A 14,834-nucleotide genomic window follows, 5' to 3' on the forward strand; every position below is an offset into this window, starting at 1 on the left:
CACACAAAACAATTACACTCTTTATTTAAAAATCTGCAATAAGTTATTAACTGCCTATAATCACCCTTTTGTGCTATCAAATAGTAGGTCTTATTCATTCTTTCTGTTGTTTTTTTTTTTTTTACCCATTAACCATCCCACCTCCCTCCACTACCCTTCCCAGCCTCTGGTAACCATCCTTCTATCCTCTGTGTCCATGACTTCAGTTGTTTTGGTTTTCAGATCCCACCAATAAGTAAGAACATATGATGTTTATCTTCTGTTCCTGGCTTATTTCACTTAACATAATGATCTCCAGTTCCACTCATGTTGTTGCAGATGACTGGCCCTTACTCTTTTTTATGGGTAAATCGTACTTCGTAGTGTATATGTACCATGTTTCCTTTATCCATTCATCTGTTGATGGACAGCTCTGATGTTTTTGCCAGCAGTTTTGTGATTTGATTTTGCATGTGTTTGTGATGGTGAAGTTACCTAGGGAAGAAGACATTAAAAGTATGGGAGTTCTCAGTTGAGCCCTACACCCCAGTATGACTTTCACTCTACCAGGTTTCTTAACAGAATGAGTTGTCTTGCCACCAGCTTGGTTTAAAGCACTCTTCTGAGAAACCAGATCCTTTGCGTCAGCTTCTGACCTGGCTGACACCTTTTACTGACAACTGGCCCAAGTGTAGCAGAACTGGGAGACATTCCCTTTCCCAAGAGCCTGCTGCCGAGACAGTGGAAGACGGTGTATTATATTGTATTTCCCTTAAGGTAATCTGTAAGAGAGGCTTAAAATTAGGTTACACTTTTGACTTGACAAAGTGTCAATGAAAAAAATATTCATGTTCTCGTTGTTACGCAGAAAGATCTAAGTGAAATGAGAAATCTAAGCAAATGGCTGTTCAGTCACTTCAGAAGAATGGAGACAGCTTACAGAACTTGCTTTGACAGAGCTATTCTGGCTCATTTGTAATAACAGGCTTAGAACCTTCTGTGTTCAAGAGCATGGCAGAAGAAGGTAATGCCTGGTCGTTGTCTCCCTGGGAAGCAGCGTGGAGCTCAAGCCCTTGGAGATGAAGGCAGCAGAGGCCTGTGCCCATGGAGCATCAGCCTCTCAAGGCATCTCTGAAGGCAGCTGAGAAGTTTCCATCCACAGTGGCTCACAGCCAGTACTCTGACCTTTTGCTAAAGTTGGCAGTTACTGAAGTGAAATGAATTCTTTATCAGTAAGAGTCAATTAAAAGAGCTAAGTAAGAGAGAGTGCAAATGTGGACTGTGTCTTTACCTTTCCACAGCAGCTTTGGCCGCATGCCCCTGAGCTCACTTTCTCATCTGTGTGTGTAGCAGGATCACCCAGGAGGAGTGGGTATGCCCCCATATCAGGCTCCTCTTGGCCGCCTGTGGCAAGATGAATGTTCCTACGGTCCTCAGTCTTTCGTGTCTTTGTCAGATCCTCTCTACATACATCTAGTCACTGTGTGTAATAGAGGCTCCTATGGGATGGGAGACTGTACTGTGGTGCTAGGAGAGGTGGGCCTGGCCATATGCCACATGTGGGAAGAACGAGGAGGAATCTTCTAAGTTACAGGCTGTGTGAATAACAAATATCCCCTTGCCTTTTCTAATACAGACTTTTTTTAACCGGGGTGTCAGTTGTCCAATATTATAGAACGTTTACCACGTGGGAGGCCTGGGGCTTCCCAGCTCCTTTTGTTTACCTGGCAATAGTGCTCCCTTTCTTTAGGATGGAAGAACCCAACGTTCTCCTGGACCTTCCCCTTGAGGAGACCTGTGGTAGGAAAGAAATATGACAATAATCTCTAACTTCCCAGAGGCTTTATAGTGGGAAGGGAACTTAGAGGCATAAGGCTCTCTGTACAAGTGAAAAACAGGAGACAAGGCTAAGATTTGTGCAGAGTCACGCCAGTGGCTAGGGTGGATGAGAACGTACCTGCTGTCAGCTTCCTGTGTAGCCCCTCTTCCCGTGCACCAGGCCAGCAGCAACCTGGGCACCCACAGCCAGACTCTGGAAAGCCCTGGGTCATTCTTCCCACCCTGATCTGCAGGGAGTGCCTTCAGGGAGGCACTCTAGCCTGCCTATAGGATGTCCACATTCCTGGAAGTGAGGGTTTAACTCCAGCCTAGATTTGGGATGGGCATCACCAGCCAGGCCCCAACCATTGTACTTTCTCTCCCTTCATCTCTGACATCTGCCACCTCCATGCTGCTTGGCATCCAGGGTGCTGCATTCAGTGTTTGCTGTGGATAGGTGTGCATGGCATTTAGTTTTGGAAAAATACATTGTGGTATTTCGTTGATGTATTTTTAATTTTAGCCCCAAGACTTTGATCTACTCTTAAAAGTATTGGAATTAATAAATCAAGGAAGATAGTGCTGGTCATTTCTAGAGTGAATGATGAAGCTTATGAAGTTACTTCGTGAACTCTGAAATTCAGGGTCTATCAAGAGAGGTGAATGATTGCAAGCCCCTGCAGACCTTCCGCTAAGCTCTGTGAGTGGAAGACTCAATCAGAGAAGGAATGAGAGGAGAGAAACTCCAGACACAGTGCAGTCGCTGCCTTTGTTCAGCAATGAGGAGGGGAAGAGTGGCGTTCTGGATTGGCTGTGACCTCCCTGTGTGTATCTGCCCTCCTCATGCTAGGTGACACTAGAGAAGTATTGGAGATAGTCTCCTGGCTTAGGATTTTTGTGAAAATACAAAGCTCCATTACTGATATTTATTTTCTTTTTAAAGACACAGGGTCTTGGCCAGGTGCAGTGGTTACGCCTATAAATCCCAGCACTTTGGGAGGCTGAGGCAGGGGGATCACCTGACCTTAGGAGTTCAAGACTACCCTGGGCAACATGGTGAAACCCCCATCTCTACCAAAAATACAAAACATAGCCAGGGGTGGTGGTGTGTGCCTATAGTCCCAGCTACTCCAGAGGCTGAGTTGGGAGGATCCCTCGAGCCTGGGAGGTGGAGGTTGCGGTGAGCAGAGATTGTGCCACTGCATTCCAGCGTGGGTGAAAGAGTGAGACTCCATTTCAAAAAAGAAAAAAAAAAAATTGAGACAAGGTCTTATTCCGTTACCCAGGCTAGCGTACGGTGGCATGATCATAGCTCACTGTAGCCTCTACCTTCTAGGCTCAAGTGTTGCTCCTTCCTTAGCCTCCCAGGTAGCTAGGACTGTAGGCATGCACCACCCTGCCCGGCTATTTTTAAAACTTTTTGTAGAGATGCGTTCTCACCATGTGCCCATGCTGGTCTTGAATTCCTAGCCTCAAACGATCCTCCCATGCTTCAGCCTCCCAAAGTGCTGGGGTTACAGATGTGACCCACTGCACCCAGCCTCCTCGTGTTTCTTATAGTTCATTGTATATATTTCTAGATCACCCCAAGGAATATGGCAATATTATTCTTGGAAACTTTTTCCCTACCTCGAGTCTCCCATTAACTAATATTTGAGATAAGGACCTGATTTGTCCTTGACTGAAAAAGAGGAACAAGTCTTGAGTGTTGGTTTGTTTGATTCCTCTCCACCCCCCACCTTGCCCTGGGCATTTCTTTCTCTCTTGCCCCGGGCATTTCTTTCTCTCTTGCCCCCAGGTCAGGCAGCCTGGGTTGGGATCTTAGCTCTGGTCACTCATAGCTGCCTTCCTGGGCCTCCGTTTCCTCATCTGTAAAGTAGGAATAATAATAGTGCTGGCTCACACCTGTAATCCCAGAACTTTGGAAGGCTGAGGCAGGTGGATTAGCTGAGGTCAGGAGTTCAAGACCAGCCTGGCCAACATGGTGAAACCCTGTCTCTACTAAAAATAGAAAAATTAGCAGGGCTGGGTGACAGACGCCTGTAATCCCAGCTACTTGGGAAGCTGAGGCAGGAGAATCGCTTGAGCCTGGGAGGTGGAGGTTACAGTGAGCCAAGGTCGTGCTACTGCACTCCAGCCTGGGTGACCGAGCCAGACTGTGTCTCAATCAATCAATCAATCAAATCAAATAAATTAAAATAAATAATGATGCTTAGAGCAGAGATTCATAGGCCTAAATGCAACAATGTAAATAAATCTCCTAGAACCTGCCTGGCACATAGGAGTGGCTCTAGAAATGTGGGCTGCCACTCTCATTTTTTTCTTCTTCCTTCATGCCCTCCCCACTCCGTGGAAGAGCTAAATGATCAGTGGACTCAGAGCTGCTGTGGAGAGAGAACGGAGACCTTTTCAGGCTGCTCTTGGCCCTTCTCATAATACCTGGCACCCCATGTGTCTTGTATCGGGGAAAGCCAGAGAGGGCTTTTTGGAAGAACTGACTGCTGGCTCTGCCCCACCTCACCCTGCTGCTCCCTCAGCAGTGCATGTGTGTCCTTTGCCTCTCACAGGGCCCAGCAAACCGACAGGTGCACGGGGTGCAGACCTGGTCCTGCAGGAATGCAGAGTGGGCGTGTCTCACCCTACTTCACGTGAGAGATAGGCTGTGTCCCTGTGACCCTTGCTAAGTAACTCTTGTGCTTTCAAATAAGAAAAAAAGAGAATGTGCTTTCATGGTAGGAGAAATTATACCAATCCCATTGTCTTGGTAATTATAGTATTCCAAGTGATAGCAGGCAGCTAGAGCTGAAGATGAGGGAAAGCAAAAATGATAAGAAAGCCTGGGGGAGGCTGTTCACTTCTCACTCTAGTACAGTCTGCCAATCCAGAGGCGCCTGTGGCTGAAGCTCCTCACTGGGGTTGGCAGGTCACCCCTCCGTGTTGTAGGGCTGGACGTGTTAGCACCTCCCTGAGTCAGGGATGCCTTAGACTACTGCCATCAACAGCAACTCCTCAACTCCTCCAGGATTTTGTTGTTTGTTCTGGTCAGAGCCACACTCTAGCTGTTTGTCACTTACACCTTTGTAGTAGCAGTGCCAACTGTTGTGACTTCTAGCTGAGATCAGGGATAATAAGTATAGGCATTAGGGTGTGGGGGGACTTAATTTTTTTTAGTTATGAAAGTAATTTGAGTTCATCATCACAGAATCAAACAATATAGGAAGCTTAAAGTTAAGGGTCTTATCCCTTCTTCTGCCCTGATCTCCGTGCTCTTGGGTGACCAGGTAGCCCTTGTGAAACATGGGTGTGTATGCTCAGAAGTATATCCTTCCTTATGCATGTGCAAGCATGAATGGGTTTTCTTTGTTTGCTAAGGGTGTCACATTCTACATGTCTGTAAGTTGCTTTTTTATTTTCCCTTTAATTCAGCTTGTGGACAAGTCAGTATATGGAATTTTTACCCTTTTGGAGGCTACTAGTAGCCCTTCCTATGGACATTCCGCCAATTATTGGCCAGATCACAATTAACTTTAGAGACAAGAGGACTGTTGGAAAGTCCTATATGTGGAAGCCGCTGCTGCTGCCCCTCTGTCAGGTGACTGTCCTTCTGAGCCCTGTACCTGTTGGGAGGGCTTCTCTGGAGAGCAGGAGTGCACGGACTTGGCCAAGCACCTAGGAAGGGAAGTAGGAGTGAGATGCCAAACCACAGGGTCCGAAGGTATCTCTGCAGCCAGGCTCCAAACTTGTTTCCCATTCAGTTCCAGAAGTTCAGTGGTAGAGACAAGAGTGTGGAGACTTTCTTTGAAGAAACTGACCACTGCAGAAAAAAGACTAAATAGATACTAATGTTTGATCACAAATGAAAAAGCTCCCTGGCACCTCTATTACAAAAAACCCAGATAGGCCGGGCGCGGTGGCTCAAGCCTGTAATCCCAGCACTTTGGGAGGCCGAGGCAGGTGGATCACGAGGTCAAGAGATCGAGACCATCCTGGTCAACATGGTGAAACCCCATCTCTACTAAAACTACAAAAAAATTAGCTGGGCATGGTGGCGCGTGCCTGTAGTCCCAGCTACTCAGGAGACTGAGGCAGGAGAATTGCTTGAACCCAGGAGGCGGAGGTTGCGGTGAGCCGAGATCGCGCCATTGCACTCCAGCCTGGGTAACAAGAGCGAAACTCCGTCTCCAAAAAAAAACCCAAATAAAGTATCAGCTAATTGATCTAATAATATATTGAGGACATATATCACAAGTGCTGTTTTCCCCCAAAAGATAAGACTGGTTCAACATCAGAGACCCTGTTACATCAATAGACCAAAGAAGGGGACGACATGATTATGTCACTTGATACAGAAAACAAATTTGATGAGTTCAATGCCATTTTATGTTTAACATTCTCAACAAAATAATGACAAAGAAACAGTTTGATTTTGAAATGTTGTACCAAAAATCTACAGCAAATGTTTATTCAGTGGAAGTTTTTTATTTTTTTGAGACAGAGTTTTGCTCTGTTGCCCAGGCTGGAGTGCAGTGGTGCAATCTCAGCTCGCTGCAGCCTCTGCCTTCCGGATTCAAGCCGTTCTCCTATCTCAGCCTCCTGAGTAGCTGGGATTATAGGCATGCGCCACCACACCCGGCTAATTTTTGTGTTTTTAGAGGAGCTAGGGTTTCACCATGTTGGCCAGGCTGATCTTGAACTCCCAACCTCAGGTGATCTACCTGCCTCGGCCTCCCCAAGTGCTGGGATTACAGGCATGAGCCACCACGCCCGACCAGGAAGAAATTTTGTTAAACATAATAGTGGAGGTACTGACCAACAGGTTAAGGAAAGGAAAATTAAAGGAACAAGAAAACACTTTATTTTTACTTGATATGAACAGACATGAACAAAATCCTGTCAAATTAAATTGACTTTCTCTAAGCCATCAATAATCAACTAGAAATATCTTTTTTTGAGCTTTTATATTTGCCTTTATTGTTTTTTAAAACACTACTATAGTTGATTAAAAGAAAAACAAGAGCAAGTAGTGAGCATATTATGATTACAGTCCTTACTCATTCACTACTGCACTTAAAATGCCAGCAGTGAGTGTTATTCACTGGCCCATTAAGAGGTCTGACACTGAACACCACCTCTGGGATGATGTTCATCATCCTCATATGCTTCTCCGTTGTAATGGCGTTATCTTTCCTGATTTGGATCAAAGTCCACCAGTTCTTCTTGATCCATCTCATCAGTCTCTTCCACTTCCATCCTCTCCAGTAGGAGTTTTTCCAGCAAAGACAGTTTATCAGGAGAGAGAAAGCCATTCTCAGGAAAGTTTACCTTAAATTCAATGATTAGGCAACCCTTTTCATATGGTCTGTGATAAATTGGCATGCCTTCATTTAATACACACTTGATATCTCCATGCTTGACAATCTGACCTGGATGAGAGGTGATGACTATGGTTCAGTTGTCAAGAGTAGATACTGGCTTTTGGAAGCCACACAGTGCTTCAACCAGCTGTATGTCCATACACATGAAAAGGTCTTTTCCTTGTCAAGTAAAATCAGCATGGTCCTTCTGATCTAACACAATGATTATATCTCCTGGCTCCAGCTCTTGTTCTTGGTCTCCTTCACCATGGAATGTTACCTTCTGACCATCTTTCATGACTTTGTCAATATGAACTTCTAGAATCTTCCTCTCTCGAATTATCTTCCTTCCATTGCAGCTTTTACATCTATCTTTAGGACTGATCCGCTCCCCATGGCCCTGGCACTCCATGCACACAGGCTGACTGCTGAACCATTCTAGGTCCTGTCTGATGAGTTCTTATTTGCATTCTAGTACCTCGGCAATTGGGACAGCACTCTACTGCTCCCTTCTTACCTCCTCTACCTTCACGTTTGTCACAAATCACATTCTTTTGCAGAGCCAGTTTTCTTGTTGCACCATTATATAAGTCTTCTAGGGTAACTGAGAGCTGATGTACAACATTTTTACCTCTCCTTTCTCTCTGCATCCTTCCTCCTCCTCCAAAAAACATAACAAAGATGTCCATGGGGGAGCCAAAACCGCCGCCTGCTCTACCCTCTTTAATTGCCTGTTCTCCTCCTTTGTCATATAATTCCCTTTTCTTTGCATCAGAGAGAACTTCGTAAGCTTGAGAAATCTGTTTAAACTTCTCTCCTTCATTTGGATTCTTATCAGGATGGTACTTCAAGGCCAGTTTCCTATAAGCCTTTTTCAATTCTTCCTGAGTAGCATTGGGTTTGACTCCCAAAACATCGTAGTAAGTGGTTTCTTTCACCATCCTCTACTGCCAGTGAGCGGGCTGAGGTCGGTGTGTGAGGGAGTGGGAAGGAGCGCGGAGCTGTGCGCAGCTCGGGCAGCTACCGCACCTCCGCCTCTCCCTGAGCGTTCTGGAAAGTTCCTCCTAGAAATATTGTAAGAAACAAAACAATAGCAGAAGAAACTATAAAGTTTTTCTCATTAACTTAAACGATATGTAGAACCTCTCTGGAAGATCCAAATACATGGAAAGACATTCTATGTCCTTGCTTGAGATATAGTATTATAAAATGATACTCTTCTTTTCTCCTTGACTTAGAAATTCAGTGCTATTTCAGTAACTGTGGGGTAACAAAGTACTCTAAAACATAATAGCTTAAAACAGTAATAATCATTATATCTCACAGTTTTTGTGAACCAAGCATTTGAGAGCAGCTCTGCCAGGCATTTTTGGCGTTTTAAGCCTCTCTTGAGGTTGCAGTCGTATAGTCACGGTGGCTGTGACCATCTCAAAGGCTTTCACTCACACGCCTGATGTCTGGTCTGGGAAGACTCAAGCAGTCGGGGTCTGGGACAGCTGCAGTTCTCCAGCATCTCTGTTTCCTGTGTATGTTTTCCATGTGATCTCTCCAATGTGGTGCCTTCTGGGTCACTGCACTAACTACATGTTGACTCAGGGCTCGCACAGCCCTTGTCCCAAAAGAGAACCAAATCGAAGCCATTTTATCTTTCTGACTGCCCCTTGGAAGTCACACAGCACATTCTGTTGGTTGAGGCAGGTGGGGAGGTCACTCCAGGTACAAGGGAACATAGACCCCATGTCTCAATAGAGGAGTGCTAATATCACATTGTAAGAAGGTCATGTGGGATGAGATTTATATTGGTGCAGCTATCTTTGGAAAATACAGTCTGCTACAAGTAAAACTCATTCAGAATTCTAATTTGATTTTTTTGAAGAAATTTTATTTTTAAATGCATTTGGATTACCTAAGTTAAACTTTAGAAAGAAGAGAAAAGGGAACTTTAAGCTTCCAAACCATTGTATTAAAAGCAATTGATGTCTGCGCAAAAACAGGTAATAGACAAATGAAATAGAATAAAGATCTCAGAGGAGGACCCATGTACATATGGGGATTTAATATACAATAAGGAGGCACTATGAAGCAATGGAAAAAGGATAGATTGCTTAATAGATAATGTTAGGAGAATTGACTAATTAACACGAAGAAACATTAACTGGCTCTGCACAGGATATCACACACAATGGTCGACTCTAGAAGGGTTAAAGACGTACATGAGAATGGTAACACGACAAAATTAATACATCTATTATCTACAAATCTGAAATCCAGAACTCTCTGAAAACTAAACGCTTTTTCTTAACCCACATGGCAGCAAAATTTGAGCTGAGGTGAAGCTATTTATAATCATTTATTTATCCTGCTTAATGTGAATATCACACAATTCACTGCAGCTTTAAAAAACTATTATTATAAAAACTTTCAAACACTCAGAAAAATTAAAAAATAGTACAAAAGGGCCAGGCACAGTAGCTCATGGCTTTAATCCCCGTGTTTGGGGAGGCTGAGGCAGGCGTATCATTTGAGGCCAGGAATTCAAGACCAGCCTGGCCAACAATAGCAAGACCTTGTCTCTACCAAACAAACAAACAAACAAAACAAAACAAAAAGCTGAGCATCGTTGCATGCACCTGTAGTCTCAGCTACTCGAGAGACTGAGGTGGGAGGATGGCTTAAGCCCGGAGGTCGAAGCTGCAGTGAGCTGTGATCACGCCAGTGTACTCCAACCTGGGTGACAGAGCAAGACCCTGTCTCAAAAAGTCATGAACCAATTAATACAAGCCAGGCCAAGGTCAGTTTCAGTTTGCCGGGGGCACCAGCAGTGGGGCAGCTGTGCTACTGTGGCCAGTCCTTTTCTCCAGTGGCAGAGTGGGGCTCTGATCCATACCTACTGTTCCTTTTTCACATATTGTCTAGTTGATTGGTTTTGCCTTTTAAAGCCAAACTCAAATATTTGTCCAAAAAGCTACAGACACAGTGATCCCGCTATAATAGCAGGACCTTTGGAGGAAGACTACCCCAGGTGTGTGTGAGGGCCTCGGAGACCAGCTGCTGCAGTGGATAAGCAGGGCCGGGGCTGCTGCTGGGGTCCAGCATCTGTGCAACAAGCTCCTCACCACTTCTGTAGCCACACAATCCACTCCCTCCAAGGCATAAAATGAAATCGCCCTAATCATTGCTTTAAATTTGGCCTTGGTAGCCAAGGCCAGGGAACACATTTCCCTTTTCACCTAACATCTATTCCCTTACTTGTCTGAGTCTTTTTTCTTTTTTCTTTTTTTTTTTCTATTCTGTGAAATGGGCCAGAAGTTCCTCACTCAGTTATTTTGGGTACATTAAAAAATGTGAGGGCCCCACCCCCTCCTCCCTTGCTTCATTCAGAAAATGGATAGAATCAAGCTGATGCTGGAGGAACACCAAAGAGACCCAAGAAAGTCAGAAAAATGGTACTTTCTGTTGCTCTTTAGCTAAAGGGGTGAATAGGGTTAATTGGCTCATCATTTTAAAGATCTGAGTTGTTTAACCAAAGTTAGGATGTAGTCTTTTAGTAGCACTATTGCCTTTAAGAAAAAGGGGGAAAAAGAGGGCAAGAAGAGTTACTTTGCACATAGACATCTCCAGTTTGGCAGCATCATTTGTTTGGGGCGGAGGGTTATTTTTTTCCTCTGATCCTGCTATAAATGTTATTCTTCACTGCTCTCCTCTATTTCCTGTGTCCACCATCTTTGCCCAGGTGTTTAAGTCTGTTCCCTTAAATGGTTTCCCCTCAGGGCTCAGTCTTGGATCTTTGTACATTCTCCTGGAGTGGGCTCATCTGGGCTTTTAAAAACTGTTTGTAACCTAATCCACATCTCCAGTCCAGATCTTCCCCCTGGGCCTCAGCCCATCACACCAGATAAACCAGCTATTTCCACTTATATGTTTCTCACTTTCCTGTAGCTTGGTATGCCCAAAACTCTACCATCATCTTCACCCCTGCCCGCTTTCTAGCAGCCTGTTCCCCTTAGAGAGTTTATGTCTCTGTGAAAACCACCATTTACCCAGTTGCCCAAGCAAGCCACTTGAATATCATTAACTTCTACACCCCTAATTCTCTGACTTCTAAGCTAATAACATGTCCAAGAGAGCAAACCCTTTAAAAATCGTTTTAATCCATGCACTTTCTGCCAGAGCCAGGGAGAAAATATAAGGGGATGCCAAAAAGCTCAGTAATCAAGACAAATAATTGTTCAGAGTTGGGTTGACCAGATGTCCCTTCTGGATTCTGAATCCAACAGATGGCCCATTGGGCAGCCGGCCCAGGGGCCCCAGGAGCGTAGGGACCTTAATGTTTGGCAGGGCAGCAGGGCAGCCTAGCCCAGGCTGGCCTCTCCATTCACACTACCAATAGCCTGAATGACTGCAGTGACTCCCAACTGCTCTGCAAGCTTTTAGACCCCTGCCAATCTATTTACTGCACCATGGCAAAAGTAGTATTTCTGAAATATAAGCCACCTCTGAACTGTTGGATAGTCCTGCAGTTTCTGGAATGATGCACCTAAACCCCCAATGAGCCTTGCCCACTGACCCTGCTTTCCTCTTTAGTGTCCATGTCTATATTTTTTTGCCACTCTGTCAGCATTTTTCAAAAGGAAACTTATTTATTGCAGTTTAATCTCCATACAAAGAAGTGCTTATATTGCATTGTAAGTATACATCCTGATGCATTTTCACGAACTAAACACTTCTCTGTAACCGGCATCCTGGGAATCCCCCCGCCTCGCCCACCATACCCCTTCCCAGTTGCAGCTTACATAGCGGGTACTGTTTTCCAGACCTGGAACAGCGTGGACTTGCCTTGCCTGTTTTGTACCTTAAGTAGATAGGATCAGACAGTGATCCCAGGCACTCATGTGTCTGCCTCCTTCACTCAGATCGTGTCTGAGAGCCGCCCATCTTGTTCTGTAGGACTGTAGACTTTTCATCATCTTGCTATAATAGTTTTCCATTGTATGAATAAACTATGCTTTATCTATTTATTCTTGTACTGTTGCTTCATAACAAAATACCCCAAACTCAGTCGCCTACGACAACTACTTATCATGATCACGGACTCCGTGGGTCAGGTACTGTATTTGTGTAGGACACAGCAGAAGCAGCTAGTTTCTGCTGGTCTATGATGTCTGGGGCCTCAGCTGAAAACTAGAAGGCTAGGAATGGGTGCTTTTTTTTTTTTTTTTTGAGACAGAGTCTCACTGTGTTGCCCTGACTGGAGTGCAGTGGTGCAATCTCAGCTCACTGCAACCTCTGCCTCCCTGGTTCAAGAGACACTCCTGCCTCAGCCTCCCAACTGGCTGGGATTACAGGCACCCAGTAGCACACCTGGCTAATTTTTATACTTTTAGTAGAGACAGGGTTTCACCATGTTGGCCAGGATGGTCTCAAACTCCTGACCTCAAGTGATCCGCCCGCCTTGGCCTCCCAAAGTGCTGGGATTATAGGTGTGCCACTGTGCCCGGCCACAGGTGTCTTTGGATGGCTCATTCCCTCACATGTCTGGTTCTTCACAGAGACCTCAGCAAGGGCTGTTGATCCAAATGCTGATGGTGGCCTCTCCATGTGGCCTGGGCTTCCTTACAGCATGGTGGCAAGCTTCCAAGGGTGAGGGTCTTGAGAGCTGGGCAGTGGCTCCATCTTTTGTGTGACTTAGCCTTACAAGTCATAGCATTTTGGCTGTACTCTGGGTCAGAATAATCCCAAGCCCATCCAGGTTCAAGGGGAGAGAAAACAGATTCCAGTGTTTGGTGAAGAGCGGCAAGGTTCTAGAAGTACGTGTGGGACTGGAAATAGTCGTGAGGCTGTTTTCGGAAAATACAGCCTACTGCATGCGTCAGCTGCTGATAGGTGTCTACCTTTCTGATCCAACCATATCAGTATTCTCCCTTTGTTTTGAAAGAATACTCTGTGTCACCCCGGGGCCTTTGCACACGATGTCCCCTCTACCTGGAACTCTTTCTTTCTCACCCCTGACTCCTGCACCTGGAATACCCCTTGTCTGCCTGGCTGACTTTTGCTTATCTTCTATTTTTTATTATTTTTGAGACGATCTTCCTGGCTGGAGTGCAGTGGCAGAATCATGGCTTACTCTAGCGTCAATCTCTCAAGCTCAGTCGATCCTCCCACCTCAGCCTGCCAAGTAGTTGGCACTATGAAGTGCATGCCACCATGCCCAGTTAATTTTTTTTTTTTTAATTACCAGATGCATGGTATGCAGTCCAATTTTTTGTCTTTTTTGTAGAGATAGAGTTTTGCCATGTTGCCCTGGCTGGTCTCGAACCCCTGGACTCAAACAGTCCTCCAGCCTCAGCTTCCCAAAGTGCTGGGATTACAGGTGTGAACCACCGTGCCTGGCCTCTTTATCTTTTAGACTCAGCCTAAACTTTCCTTCTTACAAGAAGGCTTTCCCAACATCACTGTCATCCCAACCCACTGGCCCCAAAGGGCAGTGCAGGCCCCACTCCTAGTTCCATTTGGGACCTTGTCGTGTCCCTGTCACAATGCTGATCACAAGGTAGTGCTCTGGGGCTTGTTTACTTGTCTGGATCCCTCATCAGAGTTTAAGCTCCAGGAAGGAGCTCTCCCTGCCCCTTGTACTGTTCAGCGTCCAGTTCGGTGCCTGACACAGAGTAACCTGCTAAGTTAAGTGGAGAAAGTGGATTCAGCCTCAGTGTCCACCTGCTAGAGACAATAACATATGCACAAAATTAATCACTAACACTGTTTAGAACATAGGATTAGCTATGTTGTAGTATACACACACACACACTTGTGCAAGTGTCAAGTGTTAGAGCAGGAAGCAATTTCAGGTGTAGATTGTCCCATTGAACCCCTCCTTTTGCAAGTAAGAAATGTAAACAGAGCTGCGACGTGGCTCATCCAGTTGGAAGCAGATGGCCTTGTGACCAGCAATCCTAGGCCCTCACTGTGAGGAAGGCATTGCAACAAAGGCCTCCATTTGAGCCCCTCCAGCTTCATCTCTGAGATGCAGGGACTATGTTGATGTAGTCATGGGCCTCAGTGCTACTGTTCATCACACACACAACCAGTTATCTTGTTGGTGAAAGAAAGCATTTAAAAAACTGAAGGGCCAGGTGTAATCCTATACTTTGGGAGGCCAAGGTAGGAGGATTGCTTGAGCCCAAGAGTTGGAGACAGCCTGGGTAACATAATGAGACACCCCCCTAGTGTGTGTGTGGTGTGTGTGTGTGTGTGTGTGTGTGTGGTGTGTGTGTGTGTGTGTGTGTGTGTGTGTACATACATATAAAGTTGAGGCAAGACTTTGCAGAATTGTTGATTGCTTGCTAGTTTTTATTAATAGTTCTTATTTTTCCTTTCTTTTTTTTTTTTTTTTTTTTTTNTTTCCTTTTTGGACCACCCTCCAGTACATGGTGTTGAGTTAATGCTATTCCATGTTTGACACACTGTTGCTGGTCTCACTGGTCTTGGCAGGGGGGCTGTTAAAAAAACGCTGGGCGTGGTGGCTCAGGCCTGTAATCCAAGCACTTTGGAGCCCAAGGCAGGCAGATCACCTGCGGTCGGGAGTTCAAGACCATCCTGACCAACGTGGTAAAACCCTGTCTTAAAATAAAAATAAAAAATAAATGCGCGCTTTGAACGAAGAGACCTTCCCAACAGGCTTTGTGT

At 45.3% G+C, this 14,834-nt stretch overlaps 1 protein-coding gene and 1 pseudogene across 4 annotated transcripts in view; one reads left to right on the top strand and one right to left on the bottom strand.

The window, feature by feature from the left end:
• Window positions 1-14,834, top strand: part of ZNRF1 (zinc and ring finger 1) — a 124,371-nt gene that overhangs the window by 71,376 nt on the left and 38,161 nt on the right. The window lies entirely within an intron of this gene.
• On the bottom strand, window positions 6,754-8,221 carry LOC108305794 (annotated as a pseudogene). The gene has a single exon (XR_001825889.2). The product of XR_001825889.2 is annotated as a dnaJ homolog subfamily A member 1-like (transcript).

This window comes from Cebus imitator, unplaced genomic scaffold (assembly GCF_001604975.1).
Source record: "Cebus imitator isolate Cc_AM_T3 unplaced genomic scaffold, Cebus_imitator-1.0 Scaffold66, whole genome shotgun sequence".
Lineage (NCBI taxonomy): Eukaryota > Metazoa > Chordata > Mammalia > Primates > Cebidae > Cebus > Cebus imitator.